Raw genomic sequence first — 23,313 nt, forward strand, 5'->3', positions numbered from 1 at the left:
TGATGTTGGCTTAATATTTTTAATAGCTTTGATGAGCATCTTTTATTCCACACAAATAAAATGTTTGTCTTTCCTTGTCTACAACCTCTTTACTCCCTCAAAAGGCCCTGATTGATTGCTTCCCCTAGACAGTGTCATTCCTAAATGCTACATTTGTTTTCCAGAATTCAGCAATCCTACCTTCTAATTGTAGAGTCTACCCTTTTTCTGGGCGTGGAAGTGAGAGTCTTTTATCTGTAGGTGCCGAAGTATTCTTGATGTTTAACCAAATATATGTTGAATTATTGTCCCCTTGGTTCTCTGTGGCCGTTGTCTTTTTTTTTTTTTTTTTTTTTTTTTTTGCCTGCGTTGGGTCTTCGTTGCTGCACGGGCTTTCTCTAGTTGTGGGGAGTGGGCTTCTCATTGCGGTGGCTTCTCTTGTTGTGGAGCACGGGCTCTAGGTGCACGGGCTTCAGTAGTTGCGGCGCATGGGCTTCAGTAGTTGTGGCGCACGGGCTCTAGAGCGCAGGCTCAGTAGTTGTGGCGCACGGGCTTAGTTGCTCCACAGCATGTGGGATCTTCTCGGACCAGGGATCGAACCTGTGTCCCCTGTCTTGGCAGGCAGATTCTTATCCACCGCACCACCAGGGAAGCCCCGCTGTGAGTCTTAGGAGTGAGAACAGGCCAGGTGAGATTAGGTCAGGTCAAATGCTACCTCCTCCGTTAAGCCCTTCCTGATCCCCCCGGGGAAGGTGACTCAGCCACCTCTGTCATGGCTCCATCATAATCTGCCTTGCATTCTACTCCATACATCTGTCTTCCTCCTTTACTGTGAGCTGCTCTTCCCTTTGCTTCCCCCATCCTGTCCCTAGCAGTCCGTCCATGAAGGTGGGGCAGGACAGTCTGTGCCTAAAGGCAGGTGGCCAGAACCATAGAAGGGGCTGGGCTTCACTCACGGGCTTACCTCCAGCTGGTGCATCATCTCAGCACACCTCTAAACAGGGCTGAGCCTGGTTCATGCCCTGCACCCCGCCCCCGAATCTTGGGACAAGCCACCAGGGCTGGAACAGGCACAAAAGGTGGACTCATTTGAGCCCAAGGCATCCAGGAAGCTCTGTCTGAGGACAGGGATGGGGGACAGAGCGTGACAGGCTCCGTGCTGGGACCTGCAGGGCTGCCTCCATGCCACAGGGCCCTTCACGTGGTGTCAAAAGAGGCGATTTGGGTTGTCTTGTTTTTTTTAAAGCTAACTTGAAACCCTACTGACAGCAAGATGTCTCTGGCACAAAAGCTGACAGGGAGGCAGCGGGCTCACTGTTTCCATAGCTACTGACAGGACGCCACTGGGCAGTGCTTTGAACTCCAGAGCATCTCAGGCTCTGCTTGCAGGATGAAGTTTCCTCGGCTCAGGGAGAACTCAGCAACGAACCGGCAGTTGCTTATCTCAGTTTCTGTCGCAACGGCCTTCTATTTTCAATGACAGGGTTTAGTTTCTCCAGGTATGCAAAAGGATTTCCCTGCAGAACGCTCCTGCACCCAGGAATCCTGGGAAGCCGGAGATGTCCCTTCCCCCACAAACCTTCCCAGGTGGTGTCATCTCCTTCCAAAGCCTGGTGACCCTGGCACATTTTCTGCACTGGGGGATGGCTTCGCAAAGTGGGGAGGGGAGTTTCCTGGGCGGCTGGCTGGCTCTCAGAGATGTGCTGGGCATGGAATAGGAGGGGCTGACAGTTAAGTGTCAGCACGACCTGCTTCCAGCTTGGAAAACCTTTGGAGGGTCTGAGGAACTAAACCTTCTCAGGATTTTCCGGTTTCTCCTTCACGGGGAACCTGCAGGAGAAGGGTTCAGGTGCTTCCCTCCAAGGTAAACTCGGGTGTTTCCTGTGGAGGCATCTTCCCACAGAGGAGTGGGTAGCAGAGGCTGCAGGTTAGGGACCCGGTTTGGGTGTTGGACCAGGGACAGGCATTCCTGATCTGCTGCCCTTGGATGTCCCTCTTGGGGGCACATGCTGCCTGATTGATGGGCTTCTCCTGATCTGTTTCCTTGGATGCATCATGCAACCGGACTGGCTTTTGTTTTCAGTCCCGGTGGAGAGATGCACGCTGCCAGGCGCTGTGTGGGCCCCCGGCACACCGTGGAAATGCCACTTGCTCAGGATCGCCTGGAGAAGAAGGGCAGTACCTGCCACGGCTTTATCATCTCTGCCGTGGCCGCCCACGTGGTTTATGGCACAACTCGCCTTTGCTAAAAGGGTCTGAGAGAACCTTGAGACTAACCCACTGCATCTGGGAGATTCTTACAGTATCTGTCTTCAGGAAAGCACACATCGCAACTGAGCTTAGTGACCGTCTTGCTTTGCAGCTCTGTGGGCACAGACCTGGGGCTCCTCCAGAATGCGCTTTTTCTAGCCTGGCTAAGAAATTGCCACTTGTGTGTCCTCTATCTTTGTGTCACATTTCTAAGCTCATATGATGATAAACCTCCCCCAACAGGGAAGTCTCAGGGTATATCTCCTTACCCCATGGCATGCTCCCAATGGCACCCGATAAATGTTTCTGGAGTGTCCCTATGGAAGTATTTTGTTCAGCTCAAAGCAATCCTTTCTTTTCAAAAATCTCCAAACATGATTCTTAATACTAAGCATTACATTTAGAATAGCATTCAAGTTTGCATTTTTAAAAAACGCTTTTATCTATCTCAGGAACTCAGAAGATACTTAAGCCCCATTTTCTTACCACATAATGGAAAGAGATGAAGTGATTTATGCCCCTTGGTAAAGGCATATGGGCTGATGATGCTAGAGAGGAAATTCTACCCTCAGAGACCCCACTGCCTCTCTCAGACCCCATGGAGCCCTGGATGAAGCTGAGTAACCTACAGCCACTCTACTCTGGGCAGGGACCGGCAGACACATGAGAAGCTAAGCCGTGCCAATCCGGGCTAAGCCAGAAGGAGTCCTAGAGGATCAGCAAGCTCTCCCAATTAGGGAGTGTTTAAAAAGAAGTACTATTTATTTATGTCATACAGTAATTTCCTCATTTTAATAGTCATCTCAGTTAACGACTAACAAGACATAGCCTGAAAAGAAGGTCAGCCAGGTGAACTTGATTGACTAGGGAGAGCTCTTCATGATGAGCTCATCTGTACCTGGATGCAGACAGACGCACAGGAACACTACAGTGGCAAGAGAAGTCCAAACTCATTTATGCTCCAGGTAGGGAAGACGTGCCCCCTACCAGCCGATTTCCACTGTCTTTGACTGACAGTGAAAAAGTAAACTTCAGCCCAGCCCCGCATGACGTGAATGCTGAATTCATTTGGTCCAAATGAGATAGCATGTACTGAGTTGTGACGTATAAATAGTCTAGAATTGTAAACTCTTTACCGCAAAGTAAAGAGAAAAATCTCTACCACTTATGTTCAGGGTCTATTGGACCCCCTCCTGCAGTTAAGCCCCACCTTAGTGTCCTCTCCCCATAGGCAGACGGCCAGAGGATGATGGGGCCTAAGGATTCGTGGGAACTGAAGGAGTGACCTGCAGCCGACTAGCTCAATAGTGTTTTGTGGTTTGTCTTTGTTTGTTTGTTTGTTTTGCTTTTTAATTAAGAAGCACCAAAATGAACTTGATATCGGCAAGACTCAACAGAGAAACCAGGCTGGCTCTGAGCCCAGTTTGCGTGGATAGGCTGGACTTGGACTTAAATCTATCCGGCTGCTTCTTGGACTTTGGAGTCAACAAAAGGCCATCTGCAGACCTGTGGATCTTAGATTGGAAGCAGGGTATCCCTTCCTGTAAACCCCAAGGGTCCTCTAGCCCTCTGCCCTGGTTGCTGACGCTAGGCTCCCTCTCTGCTCTGAGATCCCCAGTGTCCTTTCAAGAAGGCCTCCCTTTTTACTCAAGTTAACCACAGTCAGTTTCTACTATGTGCTACCCAGGAAACCCTATCTGTTCCCCAGCTCTCGTCGTGTTAAGGATGGACACTGGTGTCCCCAGAAACCTGCTCTTTAAAAAGGAACTGTTCTTACGATGGTGGAATTTGAGAAATTATAACAGGTATCTGGTACACGTGGGTGCCTGGAACCCCAGCAGCATTGCTAATGCAGCCAACTTTCACACAGGCATGCTGACATTCAGGGAATTTCAGGCAACTCAACACAGAAGGAAGCAAAGCGATGTATTCCCTCCAGCTCCTCAGAAACCCAAGGGTGGACAGAAAAGGAGAAAGGTCATGGCGAGTGGTGGAAAGGAGCAGGGAAGGGACATTCATCTGATAAGATCCCAGGGGGCCAAGGGAACCTCTGAGCCTCCTTTCCAGGTGAGGAAATTTTAGGAATCATGGAATCACAGCTCAGGCCTGGAGGAGCCTCAAGAACCTGGGCTGCACTCCCCTCACTATTCAAATAAGGAGGAAAGGCTTGGCCACCAGCCCACAGCAGGACCACAGCAGAAGCAGCTGGGAAGCAGCTAGGCCCCCGGGGAAGAGTCCTCCATCTGAATGGTGCTCAGATCAGCATGTCCTGATGTGGTGAAGAGACTCTCATGATATTTTAGAGGCCAGTATAGGGCCAGATGCTGGACACCTAAGCCCTGAGGTGGTTGATCTAAGTGTGATTTCAGAGCGGGCCGGCCCCGGACTCCACTTTTCAAAATGTTTTCACACCCTTCATCTCTTCTGCGAATCCCTGCTGCCCTAGAATCCCTGCTGCCCTAGCGGGGCGGAGTCGACTGTTCCCATTTTGCAAGTGAAGAAACAGGATGGGGAGGGCTAGGAGATTCGCTCAAGACCAGCCAGCCGGCCCTTGGAGACCTGAGACAGACCCCCTGGTCCATACCATCATTCTCTTCTCTCTCCCGTGGGATCAGGGAGACAGATGCTCCCAGACCTGCCACTCCAGATGACTTCCATCCCCCTCCAAGAACAGCGTCCTGGTGCTTCTCACTGCAACAGAATGGAAGGTTTAGAACTTAGGAGTCAGCTCTGCTACCCGGTTTCCATGCCCTTCATCAAACACAAGGTGCTTTCCCTGCTGTGCTGTCTCACTTCCCCGCCCCAAGGCAGCAAGAATCTCCGCTGCTCCAGGGAATGGTCCGGGGCCCAGCAGGGGAGGGGTGGTTTGCCTGCTGCCCTCCGCCAAGCCTGGCCAGGCCCCCTCCTGCACCCACCCCTTTGGCCGTAACAGAATGCCTTCTGAACCCCTGTTACCTCTCCTGGGGCCTGGGAGGTGGACTCAGGGGGCCATCCAGTGCGAATGTCTTTTTACCCTAGTTGGGATGCAAAGGGAACAGTTTGCCACTAATCTTTCAGTGGAGACACACATATCAAGAATCGTAAGCGAGCACAGGGCTTCCTGCCTGGGATTTGCAGTGTTTCTCCGCCTTCCTTGCTGCAGAGGCTGAGCCTGACTTTCAAAAAAGGGCACACAGCCCTGGACAAATCCCGAGGAGGAAATCTCAGTGTACATTGGTGCCAGGGACCTCAGGCCCCCTTTGGGGATTGCCCTGAGGGCCTCTCGAAACAAGAAGGAAGTCTGAGTGCAAAACTGAACATGTAGCATATGTCAAAGGAATGCAGTATTTCTGATTCCTAGTCGGTCTGCCTGAATATTAGATGCAAATAAGTGCTAATAAGTACAGTTGGAAAAGCTAATGGAATAACCGTCCTTCCCAGTAGGATCACTGCACACAGATGCACAGGGCAGCTGAGACAGCCTGGCCAGCCACACTCACCGTTAGCCTGCCCGGGTTAAAGCCTGTGTAGACACGTCCTGTGGAAGCAGAGCTTGTATAGACTCATCCTGTGGAGGCACCTGTGGTCCAGAGCCTCCTCCTGACTGTAGGGCTGGGGTCAGGGAATCGGAACTCCTCTCCTCATCCTTTTCCCACTGTCCAGTGAGTGAGTGAGTGTGTGTGTGTGTGTGTGTGTGTGTGTGTGTGTGTTTGCCCGAGTGAGTGTGCATGGTACTGAAGAGGTTCCCTTGACCACCAGGCTTCAGCAACCAGCCCAGCAGCCCAGCCAACCAGCAGCCAGGACCCCAGGTGGTGAGAGGGGGCTGGAGGTGTAGGGACGAGGGGGCACAGGGGCAGGTAGAGGGGCAGGGAACTCCGGGCTCCTCAGGAAAGTAGATTTCTGCCCACTTCACCACCAAGCCCTACCCCTTGTTTGCCACCTCCTTTCCTCCCTCTCAACTCTGACAGCTTTGGGTCATGGGATGGATAAGGACGCCACTGTCCTGCTCTCCCTAACACTTGAGTCCTTGTCCCTTACATTCAGTTTGTCCAATCTGCACCTGACTGAGGTGGAGCAGGTAGATTTCAGCCATACACATCCCCCTCCCTCATATGCACACAAGTAACATGCAGCCAGTGGAGCATGGCTGGGCCTAGGGCCCTGGTCTGGGAGAGGGAACCCCAGCACCGAACCCATTCTACCTTGGAATCAGCAGCCCAATCCTGGCTCTGCCATCCTCCAGATGTGTGGAATCCAGCAACCTGGTGGCTTGTGACTTGTATGCTGGGGGGTAACCTTGTACCTCAGTTTCCTCCTCTATAAAACAGGAATAATAATGCCTACTTAGTTGTTGCAGAAACTAAGGGAGATCATGATAGTTTATCAGCCGATAAAATGAGAGGAGGGTGAACATCCTTCACTTTATTTTACTAAAGGTTTCTCTACAGGTTTTTGAAAATACTGGGTGTCCCTTCAAGACTAAGAGGTGACCGATTAGCAGTTTCGTGTAGCTCCTGTGAGAAGCCAGCCTGCCTTCCTTCCTGGCACCTGCCGGGCCCCTGCAGGTGGGGGCTGCCTCTTCTCTGGAAGAACAAGGACCATAATATCAGAGCCCCCCACCGACTCCCTTCACGTCCCTGCTCTGCCCTGGCTTTGTGTGGCTACGGATCTGTCACGTGCCCACTCTCCTCTTGGGGGGATGTATGCAGAGGGGTTGGTTGACCCAGGTGGACCTCGTTCAGGACCCCTCCCAGCTCTCAGGTCCATGACGCAACAGGGACTTCAAGGAGGTAGCCCTCAAGGGAGAGCCTGAGTCATGGGGTGCTTTCAGCAGAATCCAGAGCCCTAGGAATGCGGGGATAGGTGGGGACACGGGGGCTCGAGGCTGCCCAAGACCTTGACCGAATTCCACCGAGGCTGTAGCCCAGGGACCTTTCACAGTCTTCCTCGACTCTATCCAATGCGTTTCCCCAGCCCCGCGCCCCCGCAGAGTCGGGTCCTAGGCGCGCCCTCCTGCCCAGCTGTGGTCACGGCCCACTCTGGTAACACCTAGTCCTTTCCCGGGGTCGGCGCCGGCGTGCGACCCCCCGAGGCAGTGGCAGCACTCTGGCCGCGGTCTGGAGCCAAGTGGCAGCCGGGAGTCCGGCTCTCAGGGAACCCGGGAGACCGGCGCCACGCCGGGCATCCCCACCCCCACCCCGGCGGCCGCCGGACCGCGCCCAGCGGCGTTTACCTCCCAGCGCGCGGTTCCTGGGGCCGCCGGAGTCGCAGAGCGCGCGGGGGCGCGGAGCCCGTGAGCTCCCTGGAGGGACAAGTCGATCGCAGGAGTGATCCCCTCCCGACCCCGCCACCGCCGCCGCTTCCACCACCGCGGGGCGGGGCCCGGGGCGGGGCCCAGGCCGGGGGCGGGGCGCCGGGCGGGCGCGGCGCTATTTCCAGCCTCGCCGGAGGCTCCGCTCACACTTCGCTGGGAGCCTTCCCAGCGCGAGAGTAGGATCCGGCGGTACAGTGAGAAGAGGAGAAGAAGACGACAACGACGACGGCGGCGGGAGGGGGACGGACCGGAGCCGGGGACCGAGGAGGAACACGCCGCCGCGCCCTCTCCCTCTGCTGCGCGCTCCGGTGGCCGGCCCCACGCCTCTCGCCTCACCCACCGCACGGGGCTCCGCTCCGAGCAGGAGGAGGCACCAGGCCCGAGCTGGGGCGGGGGTCCTCCCTGCAGCCCGGGCACACCGGAACGGAGGATTCGCCGTGGAGGACCGCGCCCGGGCTGGTGGCACCCGAGGCCCCGCCAGCGCCGGCTGCGCCAGGTAGGTGCGCTGCGCCCCCGCCCCACCCCTGTCCCCGCCCTGTGCCGGCTCCCGCCGGGAGCGGCGCCACGAAGGGTCCCGGGAGGGCCCGGGACTGCACTGAGCCGCATACCCGAGAACCGACGCCGGTAAGAGTCCCAAGCCGCGGGCGGAGATAGAGCGCGCGGGGTTCCGGTCTGGCCGCACTTTGGGGACTGGCTCCAGTAGCGGGAACTTTAATTAGACTTTTGCTCCTTGGATTTTAGTCGTTGCCGCGCGTCTGTGAACTGCCACCCCGAGGGCTCCCTCGGTCCCTGCGGATCCTCCGCTCCTCTTCTTCGCCCTGGATGCTGGGCGCGGGGAGGCAGCGTCGGGCCCGGAGAGAGCCGGGCTGGAGCCCCGGGGCGCCCAGAGCTTTCCCGCGCGCTGGGGACTGGGACTCGGGGACCGGTTGTGGCGGGCAGGGGCGAGGAAGGAGTTAGAGGCTGCCTTCTTGGCTTCCTACGGAACGGCGGAAGGTGCCTACGGGTTCCGTCGCGCGCATCCTCACCCCACGACTCTCCGGGGCACCAGCCTGTTTTGTACTCGAGGAGAGTGTGTGTGCGTCAGTGATCGTGTGAAGGTGTGTGCGTACGTGTGTCTAGTAGTGCAGGAGCCCAGGAGTGGGCGGTGAAAGGATCCGCTTTGCCGCGGGACCCAGCCGAGCTCTGGCGGCGGCTGCAGCTTCAGCTGCTGGCTTCTCGTTCTGCACACCAGCCTCGCCCGAGGCCTCCCCGGCCGGGCGAAGGCGCATTCGCGGGATTTAGTTGTGCCAGTGCTGGCGCTTGTGTCGGAAGTGACCTCTCTCCCTTCCCCTAACTTTGCGGTAGGTCTGGGCTCCAGGCCCCGCGACCCCGACGTGGAGCTGGCGCGGCAACTATGCAGCGCCCTCGGCTGTGGGCACTCGCTGCCCGGCTGTCTGTCCTAGACGAAAAGTAGGGGCCAACCCTGGGACTCTCTGTCCCTTAGCCGTCTCCGATATTGCGGTGGACCCCGGATCTTTGGGCCCCCTCCCACCTGTAGGCTGAGCCGTGATTGGCTATGCTAAGGAGAACGGGTTGGGCCCTCTGTATCTGGCGGAGATCTGGCCTGGCAGCGGAGCCTGAAGGAGAGGCCTGTGAGTGAAGGGACGTGTGTGTGTGTGTGTGTGTGTGTGTGTGTGTGTGTGTGTGTGTGGCGGCGGGGGGGTGGGGGTGGGGGTGGGGGGCGGCGGTTGCAGAGGCGTAAGGGGCAGAATAGCTGCTTCCCCATCCCTGGGCTGCTTACCAGCTGCACTACTAAGCCCACTTTCTTTAGCTAACCTCTCACATCTGTGTTCACCTTGACCCTTGCTCATGGGGTGGAGAACTTTTCCTAAGTCCTGCCCTAAAACAATGCAGCCTCTGGGGCAAGAGTGGCAGAGCCCTCTTTAAAATTTCCCAACTGTCATAGCCTCTCCTGCCCACCCTCTGCCCCTGTCCCAAAGGCAAGGCAGATAGGCCACCAGAAGGGGTTGACACTCTGGTCCCTGGAGGAGACCTTGTTTTAATCCAGACAGCCCACTACATATGGCAGGACGGGTTCTGGGAAGCCCTTGGCGGGTGTGGAAGCACATTCTGAAGACTTCATCAGACTTGCCTCTGTGAAGTGACCCAAAGGAGGGATAAAATTCAGACCCTGAAGAGAACTGAGTCTCATAGGATGATCGATAATCCAATAGCAGTTAAATAGAAAAGAAAAACCCCTCAAAGTCTGACCCCATCCGTTGCCTGGGACAGAGGGAAGGCATAGCTTATTTATTTACCTGGAATCAGACTCCACAAGAGTGATTTATGTTCCCCCCAGTATTGATTTTTTAAAAGACCCCAAATTTAAAAGTCAAGGCTCTCTTAAAGCAAGGTCAAGGATTAATTATTTATAGAGACACATCCATCAACCCGTGCGGGGGCTCACTTCCAAATCGCCTGAGTGGCCGAAGGAGCATTTTCTGATTTTCCCTGGTTCCGGCTGGGAGAGGAGCAGCCTCACCTGACCTCCTGGGCTTGAGCTTTCCTGAACTGTGACCGGAGGAGGGGGCTTTGTAACTCAGCCTGCTGTTTGAGATGCCTTTTTCATCTTGTAGCCAGAATACCACTTGGGAAATTTCATGCATATTTGCTGTGTTTCCGTAATGAACATTTACTGATTACAGCGTATCAGGGGAATTTCCTTTTTTAAACATTTATTCAAATCTCTGTTTGTGTAAGCTAATAAGTCTGGGAAAGTTCGGTAACTACTTTTTGTGCTGTGTGGTTCTTGGGAGGACGTGTCTGGTGGGCTCATCTCAGAATTCACCTTCAAAAGGAGGAACGTCAGATTCTCCTTATCGGAAACGTCTCACAGGCTGCTTCTCTGCGCTTCACCTGGTTTCTGCCACCGGTGGCCTGATAGGCTTTTTGTGGTTTTGCCAATCGAAGAGGTGGGAGCTTTTAGCATCGCTAGCTGATGCATGTGGTTAAAGGCACCCGCGGTGGGCACGGGAGTCTTTTGGGGGCTGGTGGGGGAAGGTGTGGTTCCCCATCTCCTGCCTGCTGCCTGGTCTGGAGTCTCAGGCACCTGTCTTAGCTGCATCTGCCACACCTCCCTGATTTATCCGTGTGTGGCAGCCACATTGGAGAAATACGGATCAGGGAGGGAGTGTATGGGCAGGAAGGTGGACAAAGGACGATGGCAGCTCCTTCATGAATAACTATGGTGATTCGAGTTAGTAAACACTGTGAACTAAGTACCCAGCCTTTCAGCTAATCAGAAGGTAATGAGTTATAAACAGGAGATTTATGTAGTGCTGGCCCAAGGAGATCAATGTGGCTCTGACACGGGACAGCGAGAAATAGAAAAGCTATCAAGGATGGTTGTCTGGACGTATATGCGGCCACGGTGTCTGGGAGCCTCCGGACATTTGTTGGGAGCAGGTGGCCTGTGCGGCGACTGCGGGGTGACAGTAGGCTCCCTGGCACTGTCTCTGGAGCCACTGCCAAGGCTCGTCCGACTCCAGAGCAGCTGTGTTCCCTCCCTCCTGGGAAAAGGCTGCCCAAAGGCAGAGGAAACCCCTGGGCTCAGACAGCCAGCGGGCAGAGCCACATTAGCTCAGGTGGCAGAGGACGCCGGAGATGCTGTCTCATTTCTTTCCGGCTGGAGGATGTGTGACCCTGTGGTCGGTAAATCACTGTGGCAGAACATGAGACTTACAAATTGGTCATGGGAAAAAGTTGTAACTTTTACCCTGTACAAAACTACCTGTCATTTGTGATCTGGTGCTCTAACCTGCACCTGCTGGCCACAGATGCAGCCTTGGCCACTGGCAAAATGGGGGAAGCCTGCGTGTGACCAGGTAGGCTGACATCAAGAAGCAAAATTCCATCTCGAAACCCACCTTTGGGGAAGTCAGAGAGTGTCTGCAGGCAACGGGCCTGGGCCTCAGCATTCCCACTCCCCACCTTGAAGGCTGTGCATTTCTGGGAAATCAGTGCTCCTTGCTACTGGTGACGGAGGGCAAGACACCCTGTCCCTGCCAACCCAAGGTCAGAGCTGGCCCTGGTGAGTGACATTTATCTGAACTAAATTAGAGTTGTCAACATTGAAACCAGAAGCCAAATCATGATCCGTCCCACACTCCCAGCGTCAGACTCCTTGTCACCCTCCGTTCAGTGACCGTATATGAGCATGTATTGCTTTGGCCAAAAATCTCGTTCAGGTTTTTCCATAACATCTTATGGAAAAACCTGAACAAACTTTGTGGCCAACCCAATATTTTGTGTCTGTTGTTGGATCAGGCTCTGGGGAAAGCAAAACTAAGAGAGGCACCTGCCCTTGGGGTTTGTCGCCTGCAGAAACTCTCTCACCATCCCCTCGTCACGCACCGATTCATGCTGTGCCAGACGACCCCATTACTAAACAAGTCACCAATACAAGTGTGATTCTAGGCCGTGATAAACGTATAAAGGAAGCATCTGGGTGGTCGCGAGATGTACAGTAGGGTAATCTGACCTAGACCGAGGGCTCTGGAGGACCTCCTGGAGGAGGTGACTCTTCTGCTGAACTCCGAAGGAAGAGCTGGAACTAAGCAGGGAGGGAGCCTCCCGGCGCAGAATGTGAACGAGTGAGAGAACTCGCAGAGCGCCGTCCAAGAGCTGTGGGAAGGCCCATGTGGCCAGCAGGGTGAAGGAGGGGGAGACGGGGCTGGAGACACAGGTGGAGTCCTGGCCGTAAAAAGCCTTGAAGGCCAGGGAGGGACTTGGGACTCGATGCTACCAGCTGCTGCGAAGTAAGGAGCCCAGTGAGGAGGGGGGCTGCAGTAATCCTGAAGGAAGGTGGCTGTGGTCCTACAGAGGGGGTGCGTGGGCATGAATCTACCGGGGCTTGGTTACGCGCAGAGAGGAGATGCTGACCGTGGTTGGGACCATGGCTTCTGGATCTTGACTGGGAGCTGTTAGTGCTCCTCGGACCAGAATGTTCCAAGTGCCCATCCACTCTGGTTGGGTTATATCCTCCAGGGCTGGTGGGTCAGGCAGCCACTTGTGTGCCCCTGCCCGCCTGGCCCACCTCCCAGCTGTCCCCTAAGCCCTTGGGCCTTCTTCTACCTTCCCCCGTGTGTTCACCGTTTAGCCCTGGCTCGTGGTGGGCACTCAGTAAGTGACAGCTGAGTGTCAGTGCTCTCTCATGAGGACAGGCTGCTCGGACGCCCCCCTTCATGCCCACCTGCTGGCCAGAGGTGGCCTCGACCTGTGTTTCATCCCTGGCAGGTCCTTAACCTGCCACCCACTTGTATCTGACAGGCAGCTGGCTGCCGCCTGCCCCAGAAAGAACTCCTCTCCTGTCCCCTCCCCTCATTCTCCATCCTCTCTCCTTTCCCTCCTCCCTGTGGAGCCAGGCAGTGCCTGCCCCCCACCCTCTGTGAGGGGCTCTGCCCAAGGCCCTGAGCTCCCAAACCCGCTCATGCCGGTGAGTTCTGTGCAGCTGGCTGAGTTCAGCTCAGGCCCTGGCTTCCCCGCGGACATCAGCTGGGTCCCCCTGGCTCTGTCTTCCAAAACTAGAGTGGGGGGAGCAGGCCTGTGAGTCACCCCGCTTCCTGTTGTGCCCACGCTGCTGGCTTCGGGCCCTGAGCCGAGCAGCCCCTGAGCTGCAGGCAACAGGCCAGGTCGCTGTCACCTTGTCCTCACTCTGCCTGGACCTGAGCCAGCTCCTCCCTGGCTGGGCCAGACTCTGGGACGGGAGGGATGAGCACCAAGGAGAGGATGCTAGGAGGGACAGATCTACTCCACAGGTCCCAGGCCTCCCTGGGCTGCTTCCTCCAGCCCCTGGGCTCTTTGCCTGGAGTGCGGCCTCACCAGATCCGCCTTCCTTTCTATTCTGCCTGCTGCACTCGCCACCGTGGACCACCGGTCATGCCCTCGTGCTCATGAGTGGGAAGGCAACACAGGAGAGCACCCTGCCAGCAGCTCCTAGCCCAGGCTCAGGTTGACTCATACCTGGAAGGCTAGCTGTCCCAACCTTTGAGGCTGCTTCTTCTTGGGGGGCTGACTCATCTCCCTGGACAAGACCCATCTGTCCAAGCCTGTGAGCACTGAGACCCTCCCCCAGCCCGGAGATGGGGGTGGGCCTTTTCTCCCTGTGCTCCTGAGGGAAGCATCCAGGCCCGCAGCAAATACTGACTGTGGTCCTTCATGTGCAGCACCTCCTGCCAGGTCTGGAGGAAGCCAAGGGAACGCAGCGGGTCACGATGCTGGTAGAAGCACTGCTCTCTCGGCATGGACAAGGTACTCACTGATTGCTGAGGGCAGACAGAGTGAGCTCAACTGTGCAGTCTGTCTATACTGGTGGAGCCAGTGTGTGACACAGATACTTTACACCAGCTGAGCCAGTACATGGTGCAGGCAGTCTGTCCACACTGGCTGAGTCAAGGCTGTGAGCACTGGAACCTTCCGTGTAGTCCATGCCTGCCTCACTTTCTGTGGAGTCTTTGCACAAGCTCTGAAACTCTCTCTCTGGCTTCGGGGACTTCCCTGGGGCTGAACTCAGCTCAGGCCCCCTGCTTCCCCTCAGACATGGTCCTGCCCATCAGGCTTTGTCTCCCAGAGCTGGGGTGGTTGAGCCCAGAGTGCAACACAGTCTGTCTACACTGGTTTGGCCCAGTTCATGAGGTAAGCCACCTGTCTGTACTGGTGGAGCCAGCGGGTGATACAGCCAGCCTGTTTGACACATTTGCCAGGAATACTGTTTTCTACCCCTTGCCTTACACACATCTGGGTCCAAATTGAGTCTTACTTCCAAGGAGCTTTTCTTGATGGTTCCCTCAGTTCCCCACATCTTATTCGAATCTCTTTGGCAGAGGCTGGCACAGGGCCGGGGGTGGTGTGCACGTGGGGCGTGGTGACCTGGTGCCGTACGGCGATCTCAGCCCGATGCCTCCTCTCCCGTCACTGTGCTTGGGGGCCAAGCCTGCCGCTGCTGTGGTGCAGGGACTGCCTGCTGTCCGTGGTCACGGCCACCTCAGCATCCCTCGCAGCACCCACTCCCACACATTTTTCTCATGAAAGTCATTTAGGCGTGGATTACTGCCTCCGTGTGCCTGGTGAACTGCATTGCTCCAGATTGGGCCCATCTTGCCGTCTCCTGCTTAGATTCTGGGCCTCTGTCTCCACTGGTGTTATTTCCACTCCTGAGGGTTGGCCTCATCTGCAAATTTAATTTCATGACCATTCATCCCTGTGAAAACACAATCTATGCCTATTACTTAACGCTTCTCAGTTCCCTCTGCCACGAATTAAAGTGTCAATGGACAGCCATGGCAACCAGCTCCACCCCTCGCTCCACCCTGTGCGAAGCCAGCACCTGGAGTCCGACTGCCTGGATTCAAAACCCAGCTTCACCACGTGATCACTTTGTGGACTAGGGACTCAGTTTCCTTATCTGTAAAATGGAGATGATAATAGAATACACCTCATAGAGCAGTTGTGCCCAGCAGATAGCCAGCCACCAGTAAATGGAAACTGCTATTATTTCATCGTCATTATCATCATCATCTCCTGGGTTTGGTCTTTCAGCCGAGGCTCAGTCCTTCTCCATCTCAGGGGCAAGGAAGCATGTTGATCAAGGGCCTTGTCTGGTGATGTGACCAAGGCTTAGGGGGCATGTGCCGCTACAGACTGGTGTCCCTTTTCTTAGCAATTTCCCATGGATGCGTTTTCCCTGTCTTGCATTCAGTACATTTGAAAACTTTAAAAAAATGTTTATTGAAGCATAGTTGATTTACAATGTGTTAATTTCTGCTATATAGCAAAATGATTTAGTTATGCATATATATATTCTTTTTCATATCCTTTCTCTTATGGTTCATCACAGGATTTTAATATAGTTCCCTATGCTATACGGTAGGACTTTCCACTCCATCCCTCCCCCACCCCCCTCCCTCTTGGCAACCACAAGTCTGTTCTCTATGTCTGTGAGTCTGTTTCTGCTTCGTAGAGAAGTTCATTTGCATCGTATTTTAGATTCCACATATAAGTGATATATGGTATTTGTCTTTCTCTTTCTGACTTACTTTGCTTAGTATGATTAGCTTTAGGTCCATCCCTGTTGCTGCAATTGGCATTACTTCATTCTTTTTTATGGCTGAGTAATATTCCATTGTATGTATGTATATATATATATATATATATATATACATATATATATATATATATATATACATATATATATATATATATATATACATATATATATAAAACACATCTTCTTTATCCATTCATCTGTTGTTGGACATTTAGGTTGTTTCCATGTCTTGGCAATAGTAAAGAATGCTGCTGTGAACATAGGGGTGCATGTAGTTTTTCGAATTAGGGTTTTCTCCAGATATATTTCCAGGAGAGGGATTGCTGGATCATATGGTAACTCTCTTTTTAATTTTTTGAGGAACCTCCATACTGTTTTCCATAGTGGCTGCACCAATTTACATTCCCACCAACAGTGTAGGTGGGTTCCCTTTTGAAAACTTTTAACTCCAAGTACGGTGTGCATACCGAAAGCACAGATTGTGTGCACAATGCAATGAATATCTGCACACAAGACAGGCCTGTGTGCCCAGCACCAGAGCAGGGATCAGAACATGGCAGCATCCCTGTGATCGCTTCCTGATACTTCCCTTCTAGCATGGGTAACTGCTCTCTTTACTCATAATGGCATAGATTGGTTTTCTTTGTTTTTAAATAAGTTTATTTATTTATGGCTGCGTTGGGTCTTTGTTGCTGCGTGCGGGCTTTCTCTAGTTGCAGTGAGCGGGGGGCTACTCTTTGTTGCAGTGCGCAGGCTTCTCGTTGCGGTGGCTTCTCTTGTCGCAGAGCACGGGCTCTAGGCACATGGGCTTCCGTAGTTGTGGCACATGAGCTCAGTAGTTGTGGCTTGCGGGCTCTAGAATGCAGGCTTCAGTAGTTGTGGCGCATGGGCTTAGTTGCTCCGCGGCATGTGGGATCTTCCCAGACCAGGGCTCGAACCCATGTCTCCTGCATCGGCAGGCGGATTCTTAACCACTGCGCCACCAGGGAAGCCCGGTTTTCTTTGTTTTTAAACTTGATATAAGTGGAGTCATAAGTCTGTGTGCCTTTGTGTCTGGCTTACCATCATGTCTGTGAGAGTCCGCCGTGTTGCTGTGAGTTGTTGTAGTGTGTTTGTTCTTGTTACTGTGTAGGACCCCATTGTGTGAAGACACCCTGATTTATTTATCCCTTCTCATACTGATTGACATCTGGGTTGTTCGGAGTTTGGAGCTATATGAACAGTGCTGCTGAAGACATTCTCGCATGTATCTCTTGGGCATATGTTGTACACATATTCATAAGCAGGTACTTGGAAGAGAATTGCTGGGTCTCAGAATATGCGTATGTTCATCTTTTGTAGGTACCAGCAAACAGTTTTCTAAAGGGGTTGTACTAATTCCCCCAACACATACCAGTTATATATGAGAGTGCCTGCCGTTCCACATCCTTTCCAACACTTTGTGTTGTCAACCTTTTTCATTTTAGCTCTTCTGTGAGTATGCAGACGTATCACACTGTGGTTTTAATTTGATTTCCCAGATGACTAATACAGTATTTATTTTTGCCAAGGATGTGTTGTAGTTGAAAACATTATTCAACAAGTTTGAAAACTCACTTCCATCTTCAAATCATTAAGTGTCTTAAATGTCAAGGGTGCTGGTAATTCACTCTGCCAGGTAGGTTTCAATCCTCCATGTCGTTAGGCAATGGGTGGAGTAGACAGGTTATTTCTCTGGATGAAGCTGGGACCCGGCCACCTGTCCCAGAATGACCAGATGGATTCCTGTGGTCCATCAGTCTCTCCGGGGCTTGTTTTTCTTTCCCTTCACAGATTCTAGGAGCACTGAGACCGCCCTGTCTGTCATGTGCACTGCTGTGTCCCAGTGCTTAGGACAGTCCTGGCACAGAGTGGGGCCCAGGGCCAGAGGACGGAGCACTGCCTGTTGGCTTTGTCCTCTCCCACCCCAGCTGACTTGACAGGGACTTGTTGGAAGCCTGGGCCGCTATGAGGATGGCTCTGGAAGCCGAGCTCTCGGACCCTGGAGGGTGTTCTGTCCTGGTGCTCTGTTCCTTTAAGTGACCTCCCCACAGCAGCTGTGCTCACCTCCAGTGCTCCAAGCACTGGCCATTTAGGAGCACCCCGAGAGGGCCCTCATCCCTGATGGGCTTATCTGTCATTGGGTCCCTCTGCAGAGAGCAACGCTCCATCCCTGCTCCATGTAGCCTGCTAGGCTTTTCAACGCCACCTTTTCATAGATGACACACAAAGGGCATAGATGACATGCCCTCTGGTCAAGTGAAGGCGAGAGGGCCAGTCTATTAGCACCTCATCCATTCCTGCCCCATCCCATTTTGATGGGGACCATGCTAAAGCCTCCTTTCTTTGGGTGTGACTTGGTCCTTTTCTCCTCCAGTGTGACAATTATGTGGAAAGCAGCACTGCCAGGGGGATGAGAGTTCTGGATCAGACCTGTGTTCAAATCCAGGTTCTGTTCTTGTTTGGTTTGGGGACCCAGCCGTTACCTCCAGGAGAGAGATTCACATACAACTCTGATGCAGCCCATGGGGGAATAACGGGGTGGGGGGGGCTGGTTTGAGATCTCTGAGGTTGGGGAGTGAGGGCAAGTGATTCTGGCCAGAGCATCTGCGGGGGGCTCTGGAAGAGGGAGGTCTGGGCTGGCCCTCAAAGATGGGGAGCAGGGAGATGACACCTCATGGATCACTCAGTGTGAGTCCCATCCCTGAGGGTCCAAAATGTGAAGTCCTCAGGGAAGGAAGTGCATTGAGCCCCCAGGAAACTATAGTCTAGTTGACACGACACACAAGGGCATAGAGCAGGGATCAGAGTTCATCAGTGAGTTATGGAAGGCTTCCTGGAGGAGGTGTGCTTGGGACTGCACATCAAAGGCCAGGGGTGAGAACTTTATCCTGGGCTGTTACCGAGCCCAAGCTCTCTCTGCTCGCCGCACAACAGGCCACTGACTGGGAGACAAGGTGTTGAGGCAAGGAATACGACTTTATTCGGAAAGCTGGCAGACTGAGAAGATGACAGACTAGTGTCTCTGAAAAGCCATCTTATCGGGGTCTGGATACCTTCTTCATTAATAGAATCATAGAGGGAGAGGCGGTGAAGAAGTAAAGTAAAAGGGCCATCAGTCTTGCAAAACATCTGGAATGACCAGCCTCGGTGAGGGGATGTGTTGGTTTCTTTTTTCTTGCAGCCATTCACAGGTGGGAAGGGTTCCCTGAGGCAGGCCATTAGGTATGATTATAATAACAAAAGCAATGAAAAGCAAAGGTTAAAGTCCGATCCAATGTGGAGTCCGATTTACCTCTTCCCTGTTACAATGCCAGTAGAAATTTTCTCCAAGATCATGGGGCAGGGGCCGTGTGAGCTAAATACCCATCCCTTTAAAATAGGGCAACAAAGAGTCCATGACACATACATTGCTTATGCCGATGTGGCGGCGGGTGTGCAAAGATGGAAGAGCTAAAAGCAGTTTGGGAAAAACAACACCTTTTTTTTTTTTGTGGAAAGACAGAATAGAAAGGTTTATGCTCTTCTGTGATAACTAATATGAAAAGTTTATCAAAGTTAAAAAAAAAACCTTTGACACTTTCTCCGAATTGATCTGAAGACTTGGCAGATTTGAGGAATCGTTCAGTAACGTTTTATGGGTTGATGCTAATTTGATGCCGCAGACGCATGCATCGTGCCAATTTACTGCCAAACCAACATTAAGCATGGACCTTTCATGCAAGGTTTATAGGCAGACAGCTCATAAAGATGCATGCTTGACAAGGATTCTGCTTCTCTTAGGATGTGCTCTATGAAGTGTTTATCAAAACCCAACTAAATCACCCACGCCTTTTACTAATAAACAGTCTCTGGGGACTTCAGGCCTGAATTCCATACAGTATTTCATTCAGTGTTTCCTATGCAGTATTTCATGCAATATTCCACCACTCCAGGTCCTGGAACATGGGGAACCTATGTCTCTAAAAGCCACGGGTACTGGGTAGTGGTAGAAAAGGGAGCCCTTTGGGCTGGAGGATGCCCTAAGGGACCACTTTGGAAATGACTTGTTACCCGGGTCCTGGGAAAGCTGGCGACACTCTTCCTAATGGGGTCTCCTAAAACGAATCAAGGGCTGCAACCTAAACGAGGTCTGTGGCCCCAAGGAAATACATTTCATGCTTTCGTTTCTGTTTCCTGGGCTGATGTGTGATGGATCATCGCTGCCTGTCTCTCTTCATCCAAATACGCTGTCAGAGCCTCGTCAGTGAGGAGATCGCCACGCCTTGGCACTTTGTTTTGCCTGTTGGAAAGTGTTTAACAATAAATATTATCAAAACTCCTGTCTTCCACCACTGAAAACCACTGCTTTTGTTTTCCACAAAGGAAAAGTTGGCTTTCACGGTATTAGTCTAGTCTGCACCACTCCAATCCCTCGGTTCCTCCCATCCAGTGTTAATTACCCAGGTTTAAATGGAGAAGGTGGCTGGAGGGGGGCAGGAAGGCCGACTGCCGTCAGCACAAGGCCTCCTGGGGTTTCTCAAGGGGAGATTTGATCTTGGGCAAATGTCAAGTCGTTTTTGAAATCTGTGTTATGGCATCAGCTCATTGCCAGGGTAAGGCTTCATCTGGATTTCATAAATATTGTAGGGGGCTCTCTTCCTGCCACTCAGCCCCCTGAAGACCATTCCCCGCCCCCCCCCCCCACACACACAACCCATCGCAATTGCAGGCTATTGCAGAGTTGTCATGAAAAGCCAAGCGGTGATATTTCAATCACAATATCCCTGTAACAAATTCCATTCACAGTCCGTTGGAAAGGGAGTTCAAGCTTCCTCCTGCTGCTGGAAGAATCGTATGTTAAATGTAGCTTCCTGGGGCCCTGGCAGCTAGCCAGGGCTTTGTAATTTATAGTTCTCCTTCCTGGTTCTCCAAGTGACCTTGGAACCTCCCTGCCAGTGGATTCCTTAGGTTCACTCGTTGCCCTCTCTTGTCATCCTCTCTTGTGAGAAAGGTCCTTAAGCCAAGCGAGCGCTCCCAGCACCCTTCAGGCTGGAGCTTGAGAGAAAGGATGTGAGCAGAGGCGCCCAGGGAGCTCGTGGCAGGTGATTGGAAGATTGCTTGTTGCTGCTGACCTTTCCTCTGAAATTTATGTCAGCCGTGAAACAGTCCAATATTGTGTTTAGAGGCAGCCTGCAGGTGACAGGAGCCTCTCTTGGGCACACAGCAGGTAATCCTTGGAAAAGAAGGGGAGGGACGATCTGCAATTACATTCATCAGCTATTTTTGGTTGAGGAATAAACAAAATGGCCCAAACTGCTGCTGTTACAGATTCTAGCAGAGGAGTGGCGTGTAGGAAAGATTAATGTACAATTAAAACCCGTGTACGCGTAAATTACAGGGTGACAGCTATCTAATGCAAACACTGCAGACGTGTAATTAAGAGGAGTTATGGGCTCTCGAGGGTGGATTTGCTGAGGAGGGTGCTAGGGAGCTGTCTGTGGAGCTGGAAAGGCAGGGACGCATGCTGGGGACAGGTGGGGGCCCATGCAGGTGGTGAAGAGGAGCGCCCCACCCCCCTGCAGCATCTGGGATGTGAGGGACCGCAGCTCCTTCAGGTGGCAGCTCCTTCAGGTGGCGCAGCCTGCCTCTCCAGCGTCCCCCGGTTCCTGTTCCAATCTTCCAGCCCTTTCTGGAGCAATCCTGCTCTCCCCTTCCTCACCTTTGGCTTTGTGGCAGTGAGCTCCCCTGGATGTCTTTTTTTACGTTTTTAATTTCTCCTGCTTTGTCAGCTTTTTAAGGAATATGTTACATTATGTAGCAATTGGATGCTAACAAGCTTTGTATGAATAAATTAGACTCTAAACTTTTAATGTTATTACAAAATTGAAATGGACTCTAATGACAGTCAGAATTAATGTTCTGTTTCAAATAAATGCCGGGATGTGACTGAATTCTCAGTGCACTCTCCTCTCGCGTCTCTAGCTCTTCCTAGAAGGGCTTGCCTGAGAGAGCGCTCAGGCTGGCAGCACCCCTCCAGGGCGCTTCCCTGGCCACTCCCAGGTGGTGCTCTGCCCACAAGCTCCCATGGGGGCTGCTGGGAAATTCTGCTACTGATGCTCCCAGCCGTACCCCTCCTCACCAAATGAGAATTGCCCTCGACCTCTGCCCAACCCCATCTGCATCCGATGACTGGCAGTGTCCGTCCCTGCTCCGGAGCCCCCTGTGGGACGGGCTCAGGCCTCAGTTGTGAGGCATTGCGTCAGTTTCTCTGGCTGCCCACTCCTGTCTTCCTCACTTCCTCACAGGGGCCTCTTCCAAGAGCCCTTCCCAATAATCCCCAGAGTTTCCAGGAAACGAAGCCCACAACACTGGCTCTTAGGGATTTCGCTTTTCCTAAACCAGCTGTCTGCCAGGTGAGTATCTTCTGCCAGCATCAGAGTCCCCGAGGGCCAAGATCCTTCTTTTTGCTCTGTGTCCCCTTCTTGAGCCCAGGGCTGGGGTGAGGCAGTGACCAGGTTTTGGCCTCAGTCCAGGTCCCCCTGGGGAGGGTTTGAGCAGCAGAAGGGCCAAAGGGCTGCCTCGGATCTGAGCTGCCACACCACCCGGCTCTGGGTGGGGGGCAGACTTGGAGAGGTTTTCCGCAACAAAAACCCTAATGTCCCAAAGGGGCAGGTCAGAACAGGGGCTGAGGGCACTGGTTCCCACAGCCAATGGTAGGAGGGAAAAGGGACCTAGTAAAGTGGGGAGAGGGCATGATGTAGCCCAGACATGAACAGCCCGGGTGGAAAATTCAGCCCCCAGTGCAGCCAGGCTTCCTGGAAAGAAGGTGGTGCGGTTTGGGATGCCTGGGGACACTTGCCCCTTCGGAAGTGGGGAGGGGAACTCAGATCCAGCTGTCATCGCAGGCAGGGCTAGGGGTTCGGTGTAGCCAGGTATTCGAATATTCAAGAATGGGTAGATTTTTATATGAAATCTCTCCCCTTGTGAAATCTGGAGACTAATTCAGAATTTAAAATCCAAGTCCTACACTGACCAAACAATATGCCTGTGAACTGCATTTGGCTTCTGGGCTGGAGGAATTTGGACCCCAGAGCTTCACTGGCAAGGTGAACAGTTCCCCACTTGGAGGGTGGGGGCCAGAGCCCCAGAAAGGGACAGTAACCGCCAAGACTGCAGGCCATGCTGAAGAACTGCCGGGCTGCAGGCAGCTGTGGCCTGCCCAAATATGGCTTCCGTCCTGGGACCGCCCCCCCCCCCTTGTCCAATCTGCTAGAAGGGGGTCCTTGCCACTGTGGCTGCGGCCATCGGGCTGCTGCCTGGACCCTGAGTGCAGCTGGATCCTGGCAAGTCCAGCGCTGGCCGGTTGGTCCACTCAGCTTGGGGTGTGGTGGATGAGTGAGTAGCAGAGCGGCCTGTGCAGACTCCCACCCCACTTCTGAGGGACCTCACCTTAGCATTCCTGCCTTCACCTTCACAAATCTTAGTAACTCCCTGCCTTAAGAGCAGAAAGAAGAAAATAAAAGTCTCATCACCCAACCTACCCTCTGGATCTGAGGTTCCCATACATTTTCACAGGGTGGGAAGATCTCACATTTAAATCACTTTATGTACATAAACTCGTAAGTCGTATTCGTTTTCTAAAAAGTGCAATAATTTTTATGCCTACTGCACATAACCTGTTTAATCACTCTATACGTCACGAACGCCT

At 53.1% G+C, this 23,313-nt stretch overlaps 1 protein-coding gene and 1 long non-coding RNA gene across 2 annotated transcripts in view; one reads left to right on the top strand and one right to left on the bottom strand.

The window, feature by feature from the left end:
* Positions 1–4,578: 4,578 nt before the first annotated feature.
* On the bottom strand, positions 4,579–7,527 carry LOC307179526. Its single transcript, XR_013825419.1, has 3 exons — positions 7,442–7,527; positions 6,411–6,525; positions 4,579–4,920 (listed from the first exon to the last, which is right to left on the bottom strand). It is a non-coding gene; the product is annotated as an uncharacterized lncRNA (long non-coding RNA).
* A 380-nt stretch (positions 7,528–7,907) lies between these two features.
* CHST8 (carbohydrate sulfotransferase 8) overlaps positions 7,908–23,313 on the top strand; it is a 121,215-nt gene continuing 105,809 nt past the window's right edge. Inside the window, exon 1 of the mRNA XM_079908779.1 lies at positions 7,908–8,018. The gene's annotated coding sequence lies outside the window, so the exon portion shown is untranslated. The remainder of the gene's footprint in view (positions 8,019–23,313) is intronic.

The sequence above is a fragment of the Stenella coeruleoalba genome (genome assembly GCF_951394435.1).
Source record: "Stenella coeruleoalba genome assembly, chromosome: 20".
NCBI classification, from domain to species: Eukaryota; Metazoa; Chordata; class Mammalia; order Artiodactyla; family Delphinidae; genus Stenella; species Stenella coeruleoalba.